The sequence below is a fragment of the Rutilus rutilus genome, assembly GCF_951802725.1.
Source record: "Rutilus rutilus genome assembly, chromosome: 10".
In the NCBI taxonomy this organism is placed as follows: domain Eukaryota; kingdom Metazoa; phylum Chordata; class Actinopteri; order Cypriniformes; family Leuciscidae; genus Rutilus; species Rutilus rutilus.
The window spans coordinates 43938464-43953004 of NC_140215.1; the positions used below are offsets into that span (position 1 = coordinate 43938464).

Genomic DNA, 14541 nt, shown 5'->3' on the forward strand with positions numbered 1-14541 from the left:
AATAGGAGCCTTGCTGCTGTCACGTGGTGAAGTGACGGGATAAACTCCCGCGTGGAGTTTCATTCATTTAAAATGGAGGAAAAATTCATTTCAGCCGTGAGCAGTCACCCAGAGCTATACGATAGCAGTTCTTATTTTTACAAAGACAGGAATAAAAAGGACCTTCCCAGCTAACAATTTAACGTTCTGGGAACGTTAGTTTTTGGTTCCCAGAACGTTCCCAAGAACGTTCCCTATTGGTTAGCCAGGAAAGTTTTCTTTACGTTAATAGAACGTTCCCTATAGGTTAGGGGAACGTTCCCGGAACGTTGCCGAAAGGTTCCCAGAACGTTCCCGAAAGGTTCCCAGAACGTTCTCGGAACGTTCTCCTAACGTCTACACATCCTGATATGCCTGTACACAAATTATAGGTCTACAAACATATTCTACATTGTTTATTGTTCAAACACTTAAGAATCCTATGAATATATTATTACAATAAATTGAATTTACAGAAACTATCATTAATAAGTAAATCAATCAGTTTGTATTAAATAAATAAATCAGCACACAATCCATGTTTTTGTTGATTCATTGTTTAATTATCAACCTAAAATAAGTCATTAAAAACAGCGTTAGCAAAATGTATTCAGGAACAGTAATTTACATTTAATATTTCAAACATGAAAATATTTCAATAAATAAAACTGCACAAACATTTTAATTAAAACTATCTTTTGCAAACTGTAGCCTATAACTTCGGCTAAAAAGTTGAAAAAGTATTTATTTATATACAATATACATGAATGTGCCAATCTTCACACTGCTCAAAACATTTAAACTCCCAACACCATCTGCAAATTTAACAAGAAAATAAAAAGACAACGTGTTACATGGACACACAATCCCATGCCAAAATTCAAGCCCTGTAATGGCATTAATATTCATCTGGAGCAAATGAAAAGAGTGAGGTGGGATTGTGTGTCACAAGCTGTAGGAGATATGAGAGCACGAGCGCTGCTGGTATCATGTATTTATTCAGATATTTTAGCATCAATGTGTATAGAAAAATGTATATATTTCAAAACACTACATTGCATTTATTTATATTGCACTATTTATTATTTCAGACTACAAATCAAAAAAGGAATGTTTTATATAGGGGTAAGGATACCCATTAAGCCTCTCTCTCTGAAGTCAAATAAAAAACAGAGAAAATAATATTTAAGTCTAGTGAACTCTGACCTGCGAATTCGCTCTACCTTGTATGTATAAGTCTCACCTCCAATGAAGAGTCTGAAAACCTGTAACTGCTGTGTTGTTTATGAGAAAGAAAGTGAAAAAAAGTTTGAAACTGCTATCATTTTTTTTTTTAATCTCTGTGACTTTACACCTACAGATGCCACTGTCACAGGTGCTCAGTTTTGCTATAATGATACCCTCACAGAACATGGTAATAATCAGCCATCCATGCAAAAGCAAAGGTCGGTGTAGTTTACAGGTGCATCTGTCCAGGCCAACATCTGATGCCTTGATGCCTTCCGCTGGGATCCCAGAAAACCTGAAATAAAAACAATAGTACAGTTCAAAATCTATCATACATACATCTCATCTGGTATCACAAATTATCATTCCAGGTTCACTTTAAGATATGCTCAATATTAGTGCTGCACGATATTGAAAAATTTAGAGTTTATTTAGAGATATCAGCCGTATGGTTTAGTGCATGCGCTAATGGCTCCAGGGTTGTATCTGGTAAATTACCCCACTAATAATGCCCAGAATGGTACCAAACTTCTACAGTAGTACAAATAGGTTCTGTACTCATTAAACGAGGCATTGGAAAGTTTGTAAGTACATCAGGAGTTTATTTAAATAACACTTGCCTGACGGCGAATGCTACTGCTGATGTTGACGTCACTTTATGAGTACAGAACCTATTTGTACTACTCATTTTCCCCGACATAGAGCAGACCGGCACACAACAAAAACTGCTGTTCGGATGTTCCCTTTTCTGATATTTTAGCCTTCGTGACATTTTAATTAAAACAGAAGTAAGAATTTTAGTGTAATAAGCAAAAATGAACAGTAAACTCAGAGATCCCCTACCGCTGCAGATGTGTACGGAAGTGAAAAGCAGAAATGCTTAGACCTCTTCCGGTTCAACCGCTGGGCGCTCCGCATAACCCCTATTGGGGGGATTTTGTAGAGGAGTGAACCTGCATAGAAAATTACAATAGATAACATGCATAGATAAATACAATAGAAGAAAAACACAGTTGAAATAAGCAGTGCATTATGTTTTTCAGTTCAATCTGAAAACATCAGGTACAGAAATTGATTTATCAAAATGTAAAATAAGTCTTCAGTGTAAAAATAAAATAACTATAAAATTAATGTATCTTTGCTAAAGCTACAAGTCATTTTCTCTTTTGATGTTTGATCACCGTTGGCGACACAAACAGCTGCGGGTACGTTGGGCTGCTGTCCCTTTAAGACGAATGCACAGAACTAATATAAATGACACGCATCCGTTTTCTTTCTGTTTAAAACACAAGACAAGAGGAAACTCGCCATTTTGACTTCATTTTGCGTGCACGTGTCTGTAAAAAAAAAGTGAAAGAACTGAATTCGGCTAAACTCACCTTCTTCATCGACTGACTGTGGATGGCATCAAGGTCTTGTCCTGAAGAATCACAGGGCCAAACAATAGGGATTTTATCTCATCTGGTAACAAGAGCAAAGCCATAACTTTAAGAACTCTAATGATATATTTACCCCCTGATATTGCATTGGGGATATCAATTCAAACATTTTTAAAGGCTAAGAGTATGAGCCACAGCTGCCCAAGATATCAAGGGGTTGCAAATTAGTCATGGCTATAAACCTGTATGCATGGCATCTACTTTGTATTTTTTATAAAGCAATGTTCCATGCATTTGTCCCTGTCAAATAAACATTAAATAAATAAATCTGTGAAAAATAACTGCCTAAAGTTGTCGACCCCCTGAACCGCATTTAAAAGTACAAAGAATTTCAGTATTGATCAATAAAAAAAATACATAAATACCTTTGAGTTGGACAGTATGGTGTCAGTCTCATTGACCAACATAATTCAAAACAGACCTAAAGAAATAAAATAAAATATAGTAATCATCAGGATATCATGTTATCATAATAGTTAAATGAATTATTATAACTATGACCATTATAATATTGTATTAGTCGCCTATTGTTTAGCTGATTATTTAGCTTACAGGCTTCTCAAGGACAATCTCACTGAAAAAACTTGGGGTTAATGATTTTAAAATGTGAGACTTATTTCAAAAGCATAAATCTTACAGACCCCAAACCTTTGAACAGCAGTGCACTGCATGTTTGAGGTGGTTTTGCTTACTAGTCATATGGTTCATAGAGATTTTCTTGGACAGGGGGTGCAGCAGGCCATCACAGCATGATGATCTAGGAACATAACATGCTGTTTGTCACAGAGCCAAAAATATTACATGTGATAGGTTTATTACAAGGAACCAAGCTAGAACAGAGGTGAAATGCATAAAAGATAAATATATAGGCTACAAATCTTAAGATAATATATTGTGAAATAAATGCATATGGAATTATCATCATGATTAAACAATAACTCACCCCTTGTTGTAGAGTTTTATTTTTTCTCTCGCTATTCTGAAATCACATTTTAGCAATATTGGTAAGTGACGTCACTGATTAAGTTAACAATACAGTGCATTCTTTTAGGTTAGCCTAAATAAATTAGCTTACTTCCCATTGACAAATTACCAGCAAAACTATCAAAAACTGTTATCTACACTAAATATGTGTTTAAGTCAAGTCAAGTCAAGTCAACTTTATTTATATAGCGCTTTTCACAATACAGATTGTATCAAAGCAGCTTCACAGCATGATTAATTTATTAAATTAAGTATCCCCAACTGAGCAAGCCAAAGGCAACAAAACCCAAACTTTCATAAATAAGACCTCAACTTAACGTAACTTAGGCCTAACGTTGTCTTTTGAAAACGGTTAGCTAGCGTAGATGCTAACGGACTTTTTCAAAGACATAAAACCATTTTTTTAAAATAAATATTTAACAGAAGCGTGTCAATTACACGTAAGAAATGTGTCAGGGGCGTTTGTGTGTATTATTTGATAGATTTTGTTGTCTAAACTTACCTGAAAGCAGTGAAACCAACAGCGAGAGACGGGAGGTTTGTTGTTTGTCAGCTGTCGATGACGTTTCCATCTGCTCTTGCGCAGCGCACGTGCTCCAGTGTTTGATCACGCGCATGCGCATTAAAACACTTCAAAGTCACGCAGCATTTAACATATAGAATTAAAATATATAACATAATTTAAAATATCATTAATAAAAAGTTATTGCGAATAGATCTGAACGTTGTTGGTTATCTTATAACCTTAGGGGACCGTACTGACGACGTTGTCAGTTGAATCTGCCTGTTAATAGTAAGTGATATTAAAATAATAACCTGCAGAGAACGTTCTCAGAACGTTCTCTTTAGGTTATAAAAATAAAACCTAAAACCTGCAAGGGAACGTTCTGGGAAGGTTCTCTTTAGGTTATAAAAATTAAACCTAAAAATAACCTACAGGGAACGTTCTGGGAAGGTTCTCTTTAGGTTATAAAAATTAAACCTAAAAATAACCTGCAGGGAACGTTCTGGGAAGGTTCTCTTTAGGTTATTAAATAACAACCTGCAGGGAACGTTCCCAGAACGTTCTCTTTAGGTTATAAATTTAGACCTAAAAATAACCTACAGGGAACGTTCTGGGAACGTTCCCTTAATGTTATAAACATAGATCCTAAAAATAACCTACAGGGAACGTTCCCAGAACGTTCTTGTTTGGTTCCCAAAAAAATAACCAAATGGGAACCAAACGGGAACGTTAGGGGAACGTTCTGTGTTTGCTGGGTTGCTTGGAAAAGGGTCAGTGAGGAGATAGGGCAAACTGGTGAGTTGTAAACATGTACACATTTCACTTTTGAGTCACGTTATTGATCTTGCCGCTATATTCCCGCTATACAGCTACTTTTCGCTAACAATATAATGTGTTTATTCAGAGGAAGTTTGCGGGAAAAAATGGAAAAGCCTCAGGGACACGTACCTGAAGGAGAAGAGGAAGGAGATGGAGAAGAGGAGTGGATCAGCAGCAGGGTCTGTGAAGAGGTGGAAATTCTCTCAGATCTTGGGATTCCTCGACCATGGAACATGGAGGGGGTCGAGGCCCAGATCGAAGAGGACTACCACCTCGAGGACCAGGGACAGCCTGAAGAGATATCAGGGGAGACAGTGACAGGTGTGTTTCCAGTCAAGGCATTATGCTGTCATGTTTACAGATGAAGAAAATGTAATCTATCTATAACTATTACCAATGTGTTTAATATAATAACATTTAAATGTTTAAAATATCATTTAATATTGTCTTGACAGAGGCAAATTATCAAAGAGGGGATCATCCAAGATTCCCTGCCTCTCCTCCTGTCTCCCCAGTCCCTGGTCCCTCAGCCCCTGCTGCTGAACCCACAGGTGAGTGAATGCAATCGTACAAACAATATTTCAACATGTTACGAGCTCTAGTCCCCTTACTAATAATCATTGTGTTTGTAAATGCAGACACAAATCCATTGCAATGTATGGAACCAATCATCTGCATACATACTTTATAGCTACTGTTCATTTGCATGTTTATCTATGTATATGTCTGAAGTATATTTATTTATTTATTTATTAAAGGATAGCCTCTAACTTGTAACTTTAAGTAATTAAAGCCTATAACTTTAATTACTTAATATATGTTAAAGCAAGTTAAAAACAGTATCACATTTGCATTTAAATTACATTTTTGAAACCTTCACTGCGAACATGAAAATCAGGTGCCTTCTCATTGCAGTGCTGTGTTGTATTTTTTTTATTTCACAGGCCAGCAGAGGAGGAGAGCCCGCCGGCGGAGGAGGAGGAGAGCCCGCCGGCGGAGGAGGAGGAGAGGAGGAGAGCCCGCCGGCGGAGGAGGAGGAGAGGAGGAGAGCCCGCCGGCGGAGGAGGAGGAGAGGAGGAGAGCCCGTGAGCGGAGGAGGAGGAGAGGAGGAGAGCCCGCCGGCGGAGGAGGAGGAGAGGAGGAGAGCCCGCCGGCGGAGGAGGAGGAGAGGAGGAGAGCCCGTGAGCGGAGGAGGAGGAGAGGAGGAGAGCCCGCCGGCGGAGGAGGAGGAGAGGAGGAGAGCCCGCCGGCGGAGGAGGAGGAGAGCCTGCCGGCGGCGGAGGAGGAGGAGAGGAGGAGAGCCTGCCGGCGGCGGAGGAGGAGGAGAGGAGGAGAGCCCGCCGGCGGAGGAGGAGGAGAGCCCGCCGGCGGAGGAGGAGGAGAGGAGGAGAGCCCGCCGGCGGAGGAGGAGGAGAGGAGGAGAGCCCGCCGGCGGAGGAGGAGGAGAGGAGGAGAGCCTGTGAGCGGAGGAGGAGGAGAGGAGGAGAGCCTGTGAGCGGAGGAGGAGGAGAGCCCGCCGGCGGAGGAGGAGGAGAGGAGGAGAGCCCGCCGGCGGAGGAGGAGGAGAGGAGGAGAGCCCGCCGGCGGAGGAGGAGGAGAGCCCGCCGGCGGAGGAGGAGGAGAGGAGGAGAGCCCGCCGGCGGAGGAGGAGGAGAGGAGGAGAGCCTGCCGGCGGCGGAGGAGGAGGAGAGGAGGAGAGCCTGCCGGCGGCGGAGGAGGAGGAGAGGAGGAGAGCCCGCCGGCGGAGGAGGAGGAGAGGAGGAGAGCCCGCCGGCGGAGGAGGAGGAGAGGAGGAGAGCCCGCCGGCGGAGGAGGAGGAGAGGAGGAGAGCCCGCCGGCGGAGGAGGAGGAGAGCCCGCCGGCGGAGGAGGAGGAGAGGAGGAAAGCCCGCCGGCGGAGGAGGAGGAGAGGAGGAGAGCCCGCCGGCGGCTCCGTGAGCGGTCCCAGGATGGTCCGTCGGAGGTGGAGCAGGCGCTGATGGAGCTTCTGTCACAGCCTCCGGCGCGTGACAATTGACGATGGAAAACAGCACCACTGTGTTAAATTTGGAGCAGTCTGACCCCCACAGTAGGTTTTAAATGAGGCAGCGGCTCTGCAGGAAACGCCTTCCTTTTCTCCTACATGTTGTTCCCTGTGGTTTTTCCACCTTCCAAGCGAGGTCCTTTTTATTCCTGTCTCTTTGTAAATAGTTTGTACGTTCAGTTTTTTTATTTTTAAATTCTGTTCATATTGTTAAATATAAATGTTCTATATTCATTTTATTTAAACCAATAAATTATTTTACAATCTGACTAAATGCCTGGTGTGGTTCTATGCACAACAAAGCAAATCTTGTATCACATAACTTTTTTAATATATGAGATGTATTAATTTAGTATTTAATGTTTTTTATTCCATAACTAAATATAGATTATATGAAACTTCATTGTAATGTAAAGACAATCAACAACAACAAAAAAGAAAGGTTCATTGCTTTTGGAGGCTGGCTCCATTTATTTATTAAAAAATAAATAAATCATTTTACCTTGTATACAAACATGGAAAACCTGTAATTTTGAAAAGGTTAGTCAGAGTTTAAACTTAATGCATGTGCATGTTGTGGACCTGACAGCCTGGAACTGAGGCTGACAACCTGGAAAAAATACTAAATATTATAATGGAGGAAAACTGTTTTTAGAAAGACATGTTCTTTATAGGTTTGTGGGTGGCTCTTAAAAGAGCCGTTGTGGGGAAGTCATGAGGAGGACTTCAAACGCTACTCCGTCGGCTGCCATGGTACTGCTCCCTCCGCCGAGAAGTGTTCCATGAAGATGTCCCTCACCCGGAGTGCCTCTCTGGAGGAGTTGTTGGCTGCAACTCGACCCAGATCTGGCAGTGGCTCATCTCCAGCATGCCCTGCGCCCCTCACAGCAGGTGCCTCTCTCCCTTCCGAATACCGCATGAAGTTGTGGAGAACACACGTCGCCTTCACACACTTCTCCGCAACTTCAGGGTGGACCTCGATGAGGCGGCGGTACATCCTCCACTGTGAGGAGAGGATGCCAAAGGCGTTCTCCACCACCAGCCTGGCTCTGGAGAGGCGGTAATTGAAGACACACCTCTCTGGAGGAAGCGTGCGTCCAGGGAAGGGCCGCATGAGGTTCCTCCGCAGCGGGAACGCCTCATCAGCCACGAAGACATGGGGCTGGGGTCCTCTCTCTTCAGCACCAGGTAGAGGGTGGTCAGGAGGCAGATGAAGAGTGCCAGCCCGGAGAGCCTGTCCAAAGGCAGAGTTTGCCAGAATCCCACACCGTCACTGGTCCTGCCATACCCCCCAACATCGATCACCCGGAAGTGATATTTCAGGAAGGAAAAGCAGAGATGTTGGTAGATGCATTTGTTAGTATACACAGCTCAAACAATTTGTCAGTGGAGGGAAGGAAAGGTAGAGAGAACACCAAATCTAAGAATATAGAAGTTTTAAAAAAGAAGGAAGTCTTTGAGGATGATCTAAATAACCCTTTTAATATGGGAGAAGTAGAAAGAGCGTTAGCTAAAACTAGAGAAACGGCACCAGGAAAAGATGAAATAAGCCATATTATGTTAAAACATTTAAGTACAGAAAGTAAGGAAAAATTGCTAATGTTATTTAATAAAATATGGGAAGAAGGGAGAATTCCTGAAAGTTGGAAAGAATCGATAATTATCCCGATAAGGAAGCCAGGAAAAGATCATAGTAAGCCATCAAACTATAGACCTATAGCATTAACATCACATATTTGCAAAGTAATGGAAAGAATGGTGAGATTAATGTATTTTTTGGGGGGGAAAAAGGTTTGATAACGGAATTTCAAAGTGGGTTTAGGAGAGGAAGGGGAACAATGGATGCAGTGTTTAGAGGATGATGTAAGAATCTGTGGTAGCAGTATTTACTGACGTTGAGAAAGCCTATGATATGTTATGGAGAGAGGGATTAATGATTACATTACACAAAATGGGAGTAAGAGGTAAAGTTTTTAATTGGATTTTAGATTTTTTAAAAGGAAGATCAATTCAAGTTAAAATAGGAATAAGCATAAAGTAGGAAATGTAACACCACAAGGGAGTGTTATAAGACCTACACTTTTTTCCATTATGATAAATTTATTTATTTATTTATTTGAACAGGGACAATGTAAAATATACATTAACCTTAAAGGGATAGTTCACTTTGAAATTAATTTTTGATATGTTTCAGCTTACCTCAAGGGCATCCAAGATGTAGGTGTCTTTGTTTCCGCAGTAGTTTCAATTTTGATATTTTTAGGTCAAACCGTTCTTGTCTGTCAGTCATATAATGCAGGTCTATGGTCACTGTCTCAAAACACAAGCACAGAGTCCAAATTAAAACAATTCCCCATCGTCCAAATAAAACGAACAGTATTTATATTGTTGTTATCTCTTGAAAACAGCACACGTCCAAATGATCTGTAGGCGCGGGCGGGTATAGATATAAACATAGATGTCGCCTTGGCTACGGTTTCGTTCCAATGAACTGCAGTAGCCAAGGCGACATCTATGTATATATCTATACCCGCCCGCGCCGTCAGATCATTTGGACGCGGCTGTGTTCAAGAGATAACAACGATATAAATACTGTTCGTTTTCTCACACAAACCGCTCGTTTCGTGTCTTAGGCCATCAATGTGTACTTATGATGGGGAATTGTTTCATTTGGACGATGGGGAATTGTTTTAATTTGGACTCTGTGCTTGTGTTTTGAGACAGTGACCATAGACCTGCATTATATGACTGACAGACAAGAACGGTTTGACCTAAAAATATCAAAATTGAAACTACTGCGGAAACAAAGACACCTACATCTTGGATGCCCTTGAGGTAAGCTAAAACATATCAAAAATTAATTTCAAAGTGAACTATCCCTTTAAAAAGGAGAGATGCATTTTACCAGGTTGTAGCACTTGTGCTAATTTGCTAACCTGTAGTATAAATGATATATTTAAGAATGTATCTAATGATATGAATAGATCATTGTTTGCAGATGATGGAGCGCTTTGGAAACGTGGGAAAAATGTAAAATATGTAGTTAAGAAAATACAGGAAGGAATACATCCGGTTGAAATTTGGGGAATGGAATGGGGTTTTAAGTTTTCTGTTGAAAAGTCAAAATTTATGGTTTTCTCTGGAAAGAAAAATGAAGATATCAAAATGAAATTATATAGGATTAATCTGGAAAGAGTTGAAAGTTTTCGTTTTTTGGGTGTGTGGTTTGATTCTCGATTAACATGGAGATCACACATTAAACAAGTAGAGGGTAAATGTAAAAAAAATAAACATTATGAGGTGTCTTACAGGAGTAGAGTGGGGAGCAGATTTTAAGTCATTAAAATATACAGTCGTGCTCAGAATTGATGGCACCCCTGGTAAATATGATCAAAAATGGCTAAAAAATAAATCTGCATTGTTTATCCTTTTGATCTTTCATTAAAAAAATCGGCAAAAATCTAACCTTTCATTGAAGTGAAAGAATTGAAGTGGGGGGGAAATCACATTATAAAATAAATGTTTTTCTCCAAAACACGTCGGCCATAATTATTGGCACCCCTGGAATCTTTTACAAGTAAAATATCTCTGAAGTATATTCCCATTAATATTTACCTTTATTTAGCACACCAGGGGGACTAGGAACATGAAATTGTCCAGCTATGACTTCTTGTTTCACAGGAGTTTAAATATGAGGAAACACAAAGGCCAGATTCCCTGAATCATCCTTTACAATGAGTAAAACCACAGAATATAGTTCTGATGTGCAGCAAGAGATTGTTGAGCTTCACAGAATAGAAAGTGGCTGTAAGAAAACAGCTAAAGAATTGAAAATCCCCATTTTGACCATCAGGGCAATAATTAAGAAGTTATAATCAACTAAAGATGTGACGAATCTGCCAGGAAGAGGACGTGTGTCTATATTGTCTTAATGCGGTGAGGAGGAGAGTTTGAGTGGCCAAAGACTCTTCAAGGGTCACAGATGGAGAATTGCAGAGATTACTGGAGTCTTGGGGTCAGAAAGCCTAAATATAATATATCAGACAACCCCTACATCCCCACATGATGTTTAGGAGGGTTTCAAGAACAATCCTCCTCGCTCCTCCAGAGATAAACTCCAGCATATTCAGTGGTCAGACACGACTGGATCTTCAGAAGGGACCGGATTCTGTGATCAGATGAAACTTAAAAAGGGCTTTTTGGCAGCAAACCCAGCAGATGTGTTTGGAGCAAACAGGGATGAAGAGTCCCCCATGCCTACGGTTAAATACACTGCTGGATCTTATATGTTGTGGGCTATTTATTTGCTGGAGGTCCTGGACATCTTGTTCAGAAACATGGTATTATGGATTCTAGCAAATACAAACAGATCAAAAATCTAAACCTGACGGCCTCTGCTAGAGATCTTATAATGGGCCGTGGTGGGAATGGGATCTTCCATCAGGACAACGGTCCAAAACAAACATCAAAATCAACACACAAATCTTTTCACTTTTTTCAAGAAACCCATTCCACACAGGACCATGTTAAATTCTGGAGGTCCCAGTGGGGCAGTGATATATGCATGTCGCACGGCACAGAGCGATCAGCAAGTGTCACCATTTTAAAAAATAAGTTTGCTGATGAGATTCTGCACGTTGTCCAAAGATCCAAAGGGTCATTTTCTCTTATTAGTGCTTTCGCTAGGTCAGACCATCTCAGTGTTATTAAATGTTTATGGGTACAATTCTTCTATAGAAAATACCACTTTAATGGACAATATCAGTGAAAATATACAGTACTGTAAGAGGTGTAGCATGAATGCTGACTGATTTACAACTATTTGTTAGGCTTTGAGAAATGAGCCAATGATCTCTCCGGGACTGCTTAGACTGGTCCTGCTGCTCCACGTATAGAGTCTCTGCTGTGGATACACTTCTCTACATATATCAACAACACAAATGTAGAGAAGTGTATCCACAGCAGAGACTCTATACGTGGAGCAGAAGGACCAGTCTAAGCAGTCCCGGAGAGATCATTGGCTCATTTCTCAAAGCCTAACAAATAGTTGTAAATCAGTCAGCATTCATGCTACACCTCTTACAGTCTCTCTTAGGCTTTGTCTTTCTGCATCCCTTGATTTCAGCTCATCTCCTTCTTATTGGAAATTGAACAATTCTCTTCTCCATTTTGAAGATGTTAAGAAGAATATTACAGTATTGATTGAGCAGTACTGGAGAAGAGCTTTAGTGTTGGATTCATACTGTTGCCAGTGGGAGCTGTTCAAGTTTGAAATTAGTAAATACTTTAGAAAATTCGGTAGTAGTTTAGCTAAACTTAAGAGAGCAGAAGAAAATAAGGTGGTGTCTAAAACTGCTATTCTTTCTTCTAAACCCCCAGAGTTGTTTTCTGAATCTGATAAGCTTGAGTATGCTGACCTGCAGTCTAAACTAGATGAGATGTACACTTATATTAGATCTAGACATGGCTGGAGGAGGGAGAATGTAACACAGCATATTTTTTTCAGATTAGAAAATAATTGCTTAAGTACTTCACTAATTGAAACTCTCAGTATTGAGGGGACAGTCACTAATAATCCTCAGGCAATTGCACATTTCTGTGCTAAATTTTACAGTAATCTGTATAAAAAAAACATTTTCAGAAGAGGCAGCCCATACTTTTCTGGAGTCCGTTAAAGATTGTAAGACTATCTCAAGCGATGACAGAAATCTCTGTGATAATGAAATTACTTTATCTGAAGTTAGTAACTCAATTCTAGAACTTAAAAACAATAAATCTCCCGGAACGGATGGGCTTACCGCAGAGTTTCATAAACAGTTCTCTAAAGAATTGTCTCCTTTTTTCCTTAAGGTTTTTGAGGAAAGCAGAATGAGACTCTCCCCCCGACTCTCACTCAAGGCTTAATTACTTTAATTCCGAAGCCTAAAAAAGATTTACTCTTAATGGACAATTGGCGTCCCATTTCTCTGCTTAACAGTGATTATAAAATGTTAGCTATTATGTTTGCTAAAAGACTAAAATCTGTACTGGGTTCGGTTATAGTTATAGATGAGACACAATCTGGTTTTTTGAACAAAAGACACAATATCAGGCTAATTCTTGATTTATTAGATTATTCAGACTTGATTCAGGAGGACAGCTTCATTCTTTTCCTAGATTTCTATAAGGCTTTCGATTCTTTAGAGCAACAGTTTATTATTAATTCATTAGATACATTTGGTTTTGGGGACATGTTTTGCAGAGTAATTAAAACCCTTTACAATAATGAAAGAATGGCACTTCACCAAGGGTTAGTTTATCCAGAGGAGTGAGACAAGGTTGTCCCCTTTCTCCCTATTTGTTTCTTCTTTGTGTGCAGCTACTGTCAAATATGTGAAAGTGGTTCTCAGGGTATCCGTGTAGCAGATCGAGAGATATTTATAAGCCAATTAGCAGATGACACCACCTTATTTTTGAGAGATGCTTCCCAAATCCCTATAGCAATTAATTATATAAAATTGTTCTCTAAAGCTTCGGGTCTTAATCTAAACATAAGTAAATGTGAATTAATGTCTATTAAAGATTGTACAGCACTCACTATTTATAATATTCCAGTTAAATCCGAGATTACATATTTAGGCATTATTATAACTAAAAATCAAGATAAAAGATGTACATTGAATTTTGATCCGGTTATAATAAAAGCCCAAAGAAGACTGACTGCATGTTTGCAGAGAGACTTGAGCTTGAGAGTACTGCTTGCTAAGGCGGAGGGCATCTCCAGGCTTACATACTCGGCACTCTCTCTATATGTGGACAACAAAACTTGTAAATCAGTTGATAAAATCCTGTTTAATTTTGTTTGGAAAAACAAAATCCATTATGTTAAGAAGTCTGTATTAATGAACACGTATGAGAACGGTGGGTTGAATTTCCTTGATTTCTCATCTTTGAACAACACTTTCAGAATGAATTGGATTAGACAGTTTTTGTGTAATCCAAACTCAATCTGGAATTTTATCCCCAATTACTATTTCTCCAAATTAGGTGGTCTCCCTTTCCTATTGATCTGTAATTATAATATTGCTAGAATCCCTTACAATTTATCTAAATTTCACAAACAGGCATTACTTTCATGGTCATTCATCTTTAAGCACAATTTCTCCCCTCACCGGTACTTCATTTGGAACAATCAAGACATTGTATGTAAGAGAAAATCTTTGATTTTTAGTAATTGGTTTGAGAAAAACATTCTGATTGTTTCCCAGTTATTTCACTCACAAGGTCTTCTTTTAAGTTACAGAGAATTTTTATGTCAATTTAATTTTCCAGTCACTCCCAAAGAATTCTCCATTGTCATGGATGCTATTCCTAAAGGAACTGTTATGCTTTTAAGGGACTCTGTTAGATCATCCAGCACCAGACCCATTTGAAATCCCAGTAGGAAAACTAAGCTTTTTGTCACCTCCTTCATCACGTAACTATAAGATTAGAAAAGGAGCTTGTAACAACTCCATATGTGGTCTCTTATTGGAGGAATGTGGTTGA

The 14541-nt window shown here is 39.8% G+C and overlaps 1 long non-coding RNA gene across 2 annotated transcripts; it reads right to left on the minus strand.

The window, feature by feature from the left end:
• Window positions 1-559: 559 nt before the first annotated feature.
• On the minus strand, window positions 560-4250 carry LOC311299070. Of its 2 annotated transcripts, none has more exons than XR_014629044.1 (7): window positions 4171-4250; window positions 3628-3663; window positions 3377-3441; window positions 3050-3105; window positions 2625-2665; window positions 2089-2198; window positions 560-1540 (listed from the first exon to the last, which is right to left on the minus strand). It is a non-coding gene; the product is annotated as an uncharacterized lncRNA (long non-coding RNA). The 2 variants fall into 2 exon arrangements; XR_014629045.1 differs by having other exon boundaries at window positions 2625-2706.
• Window positions 4251-14541: the final 10291 nt, after the last annotated feature.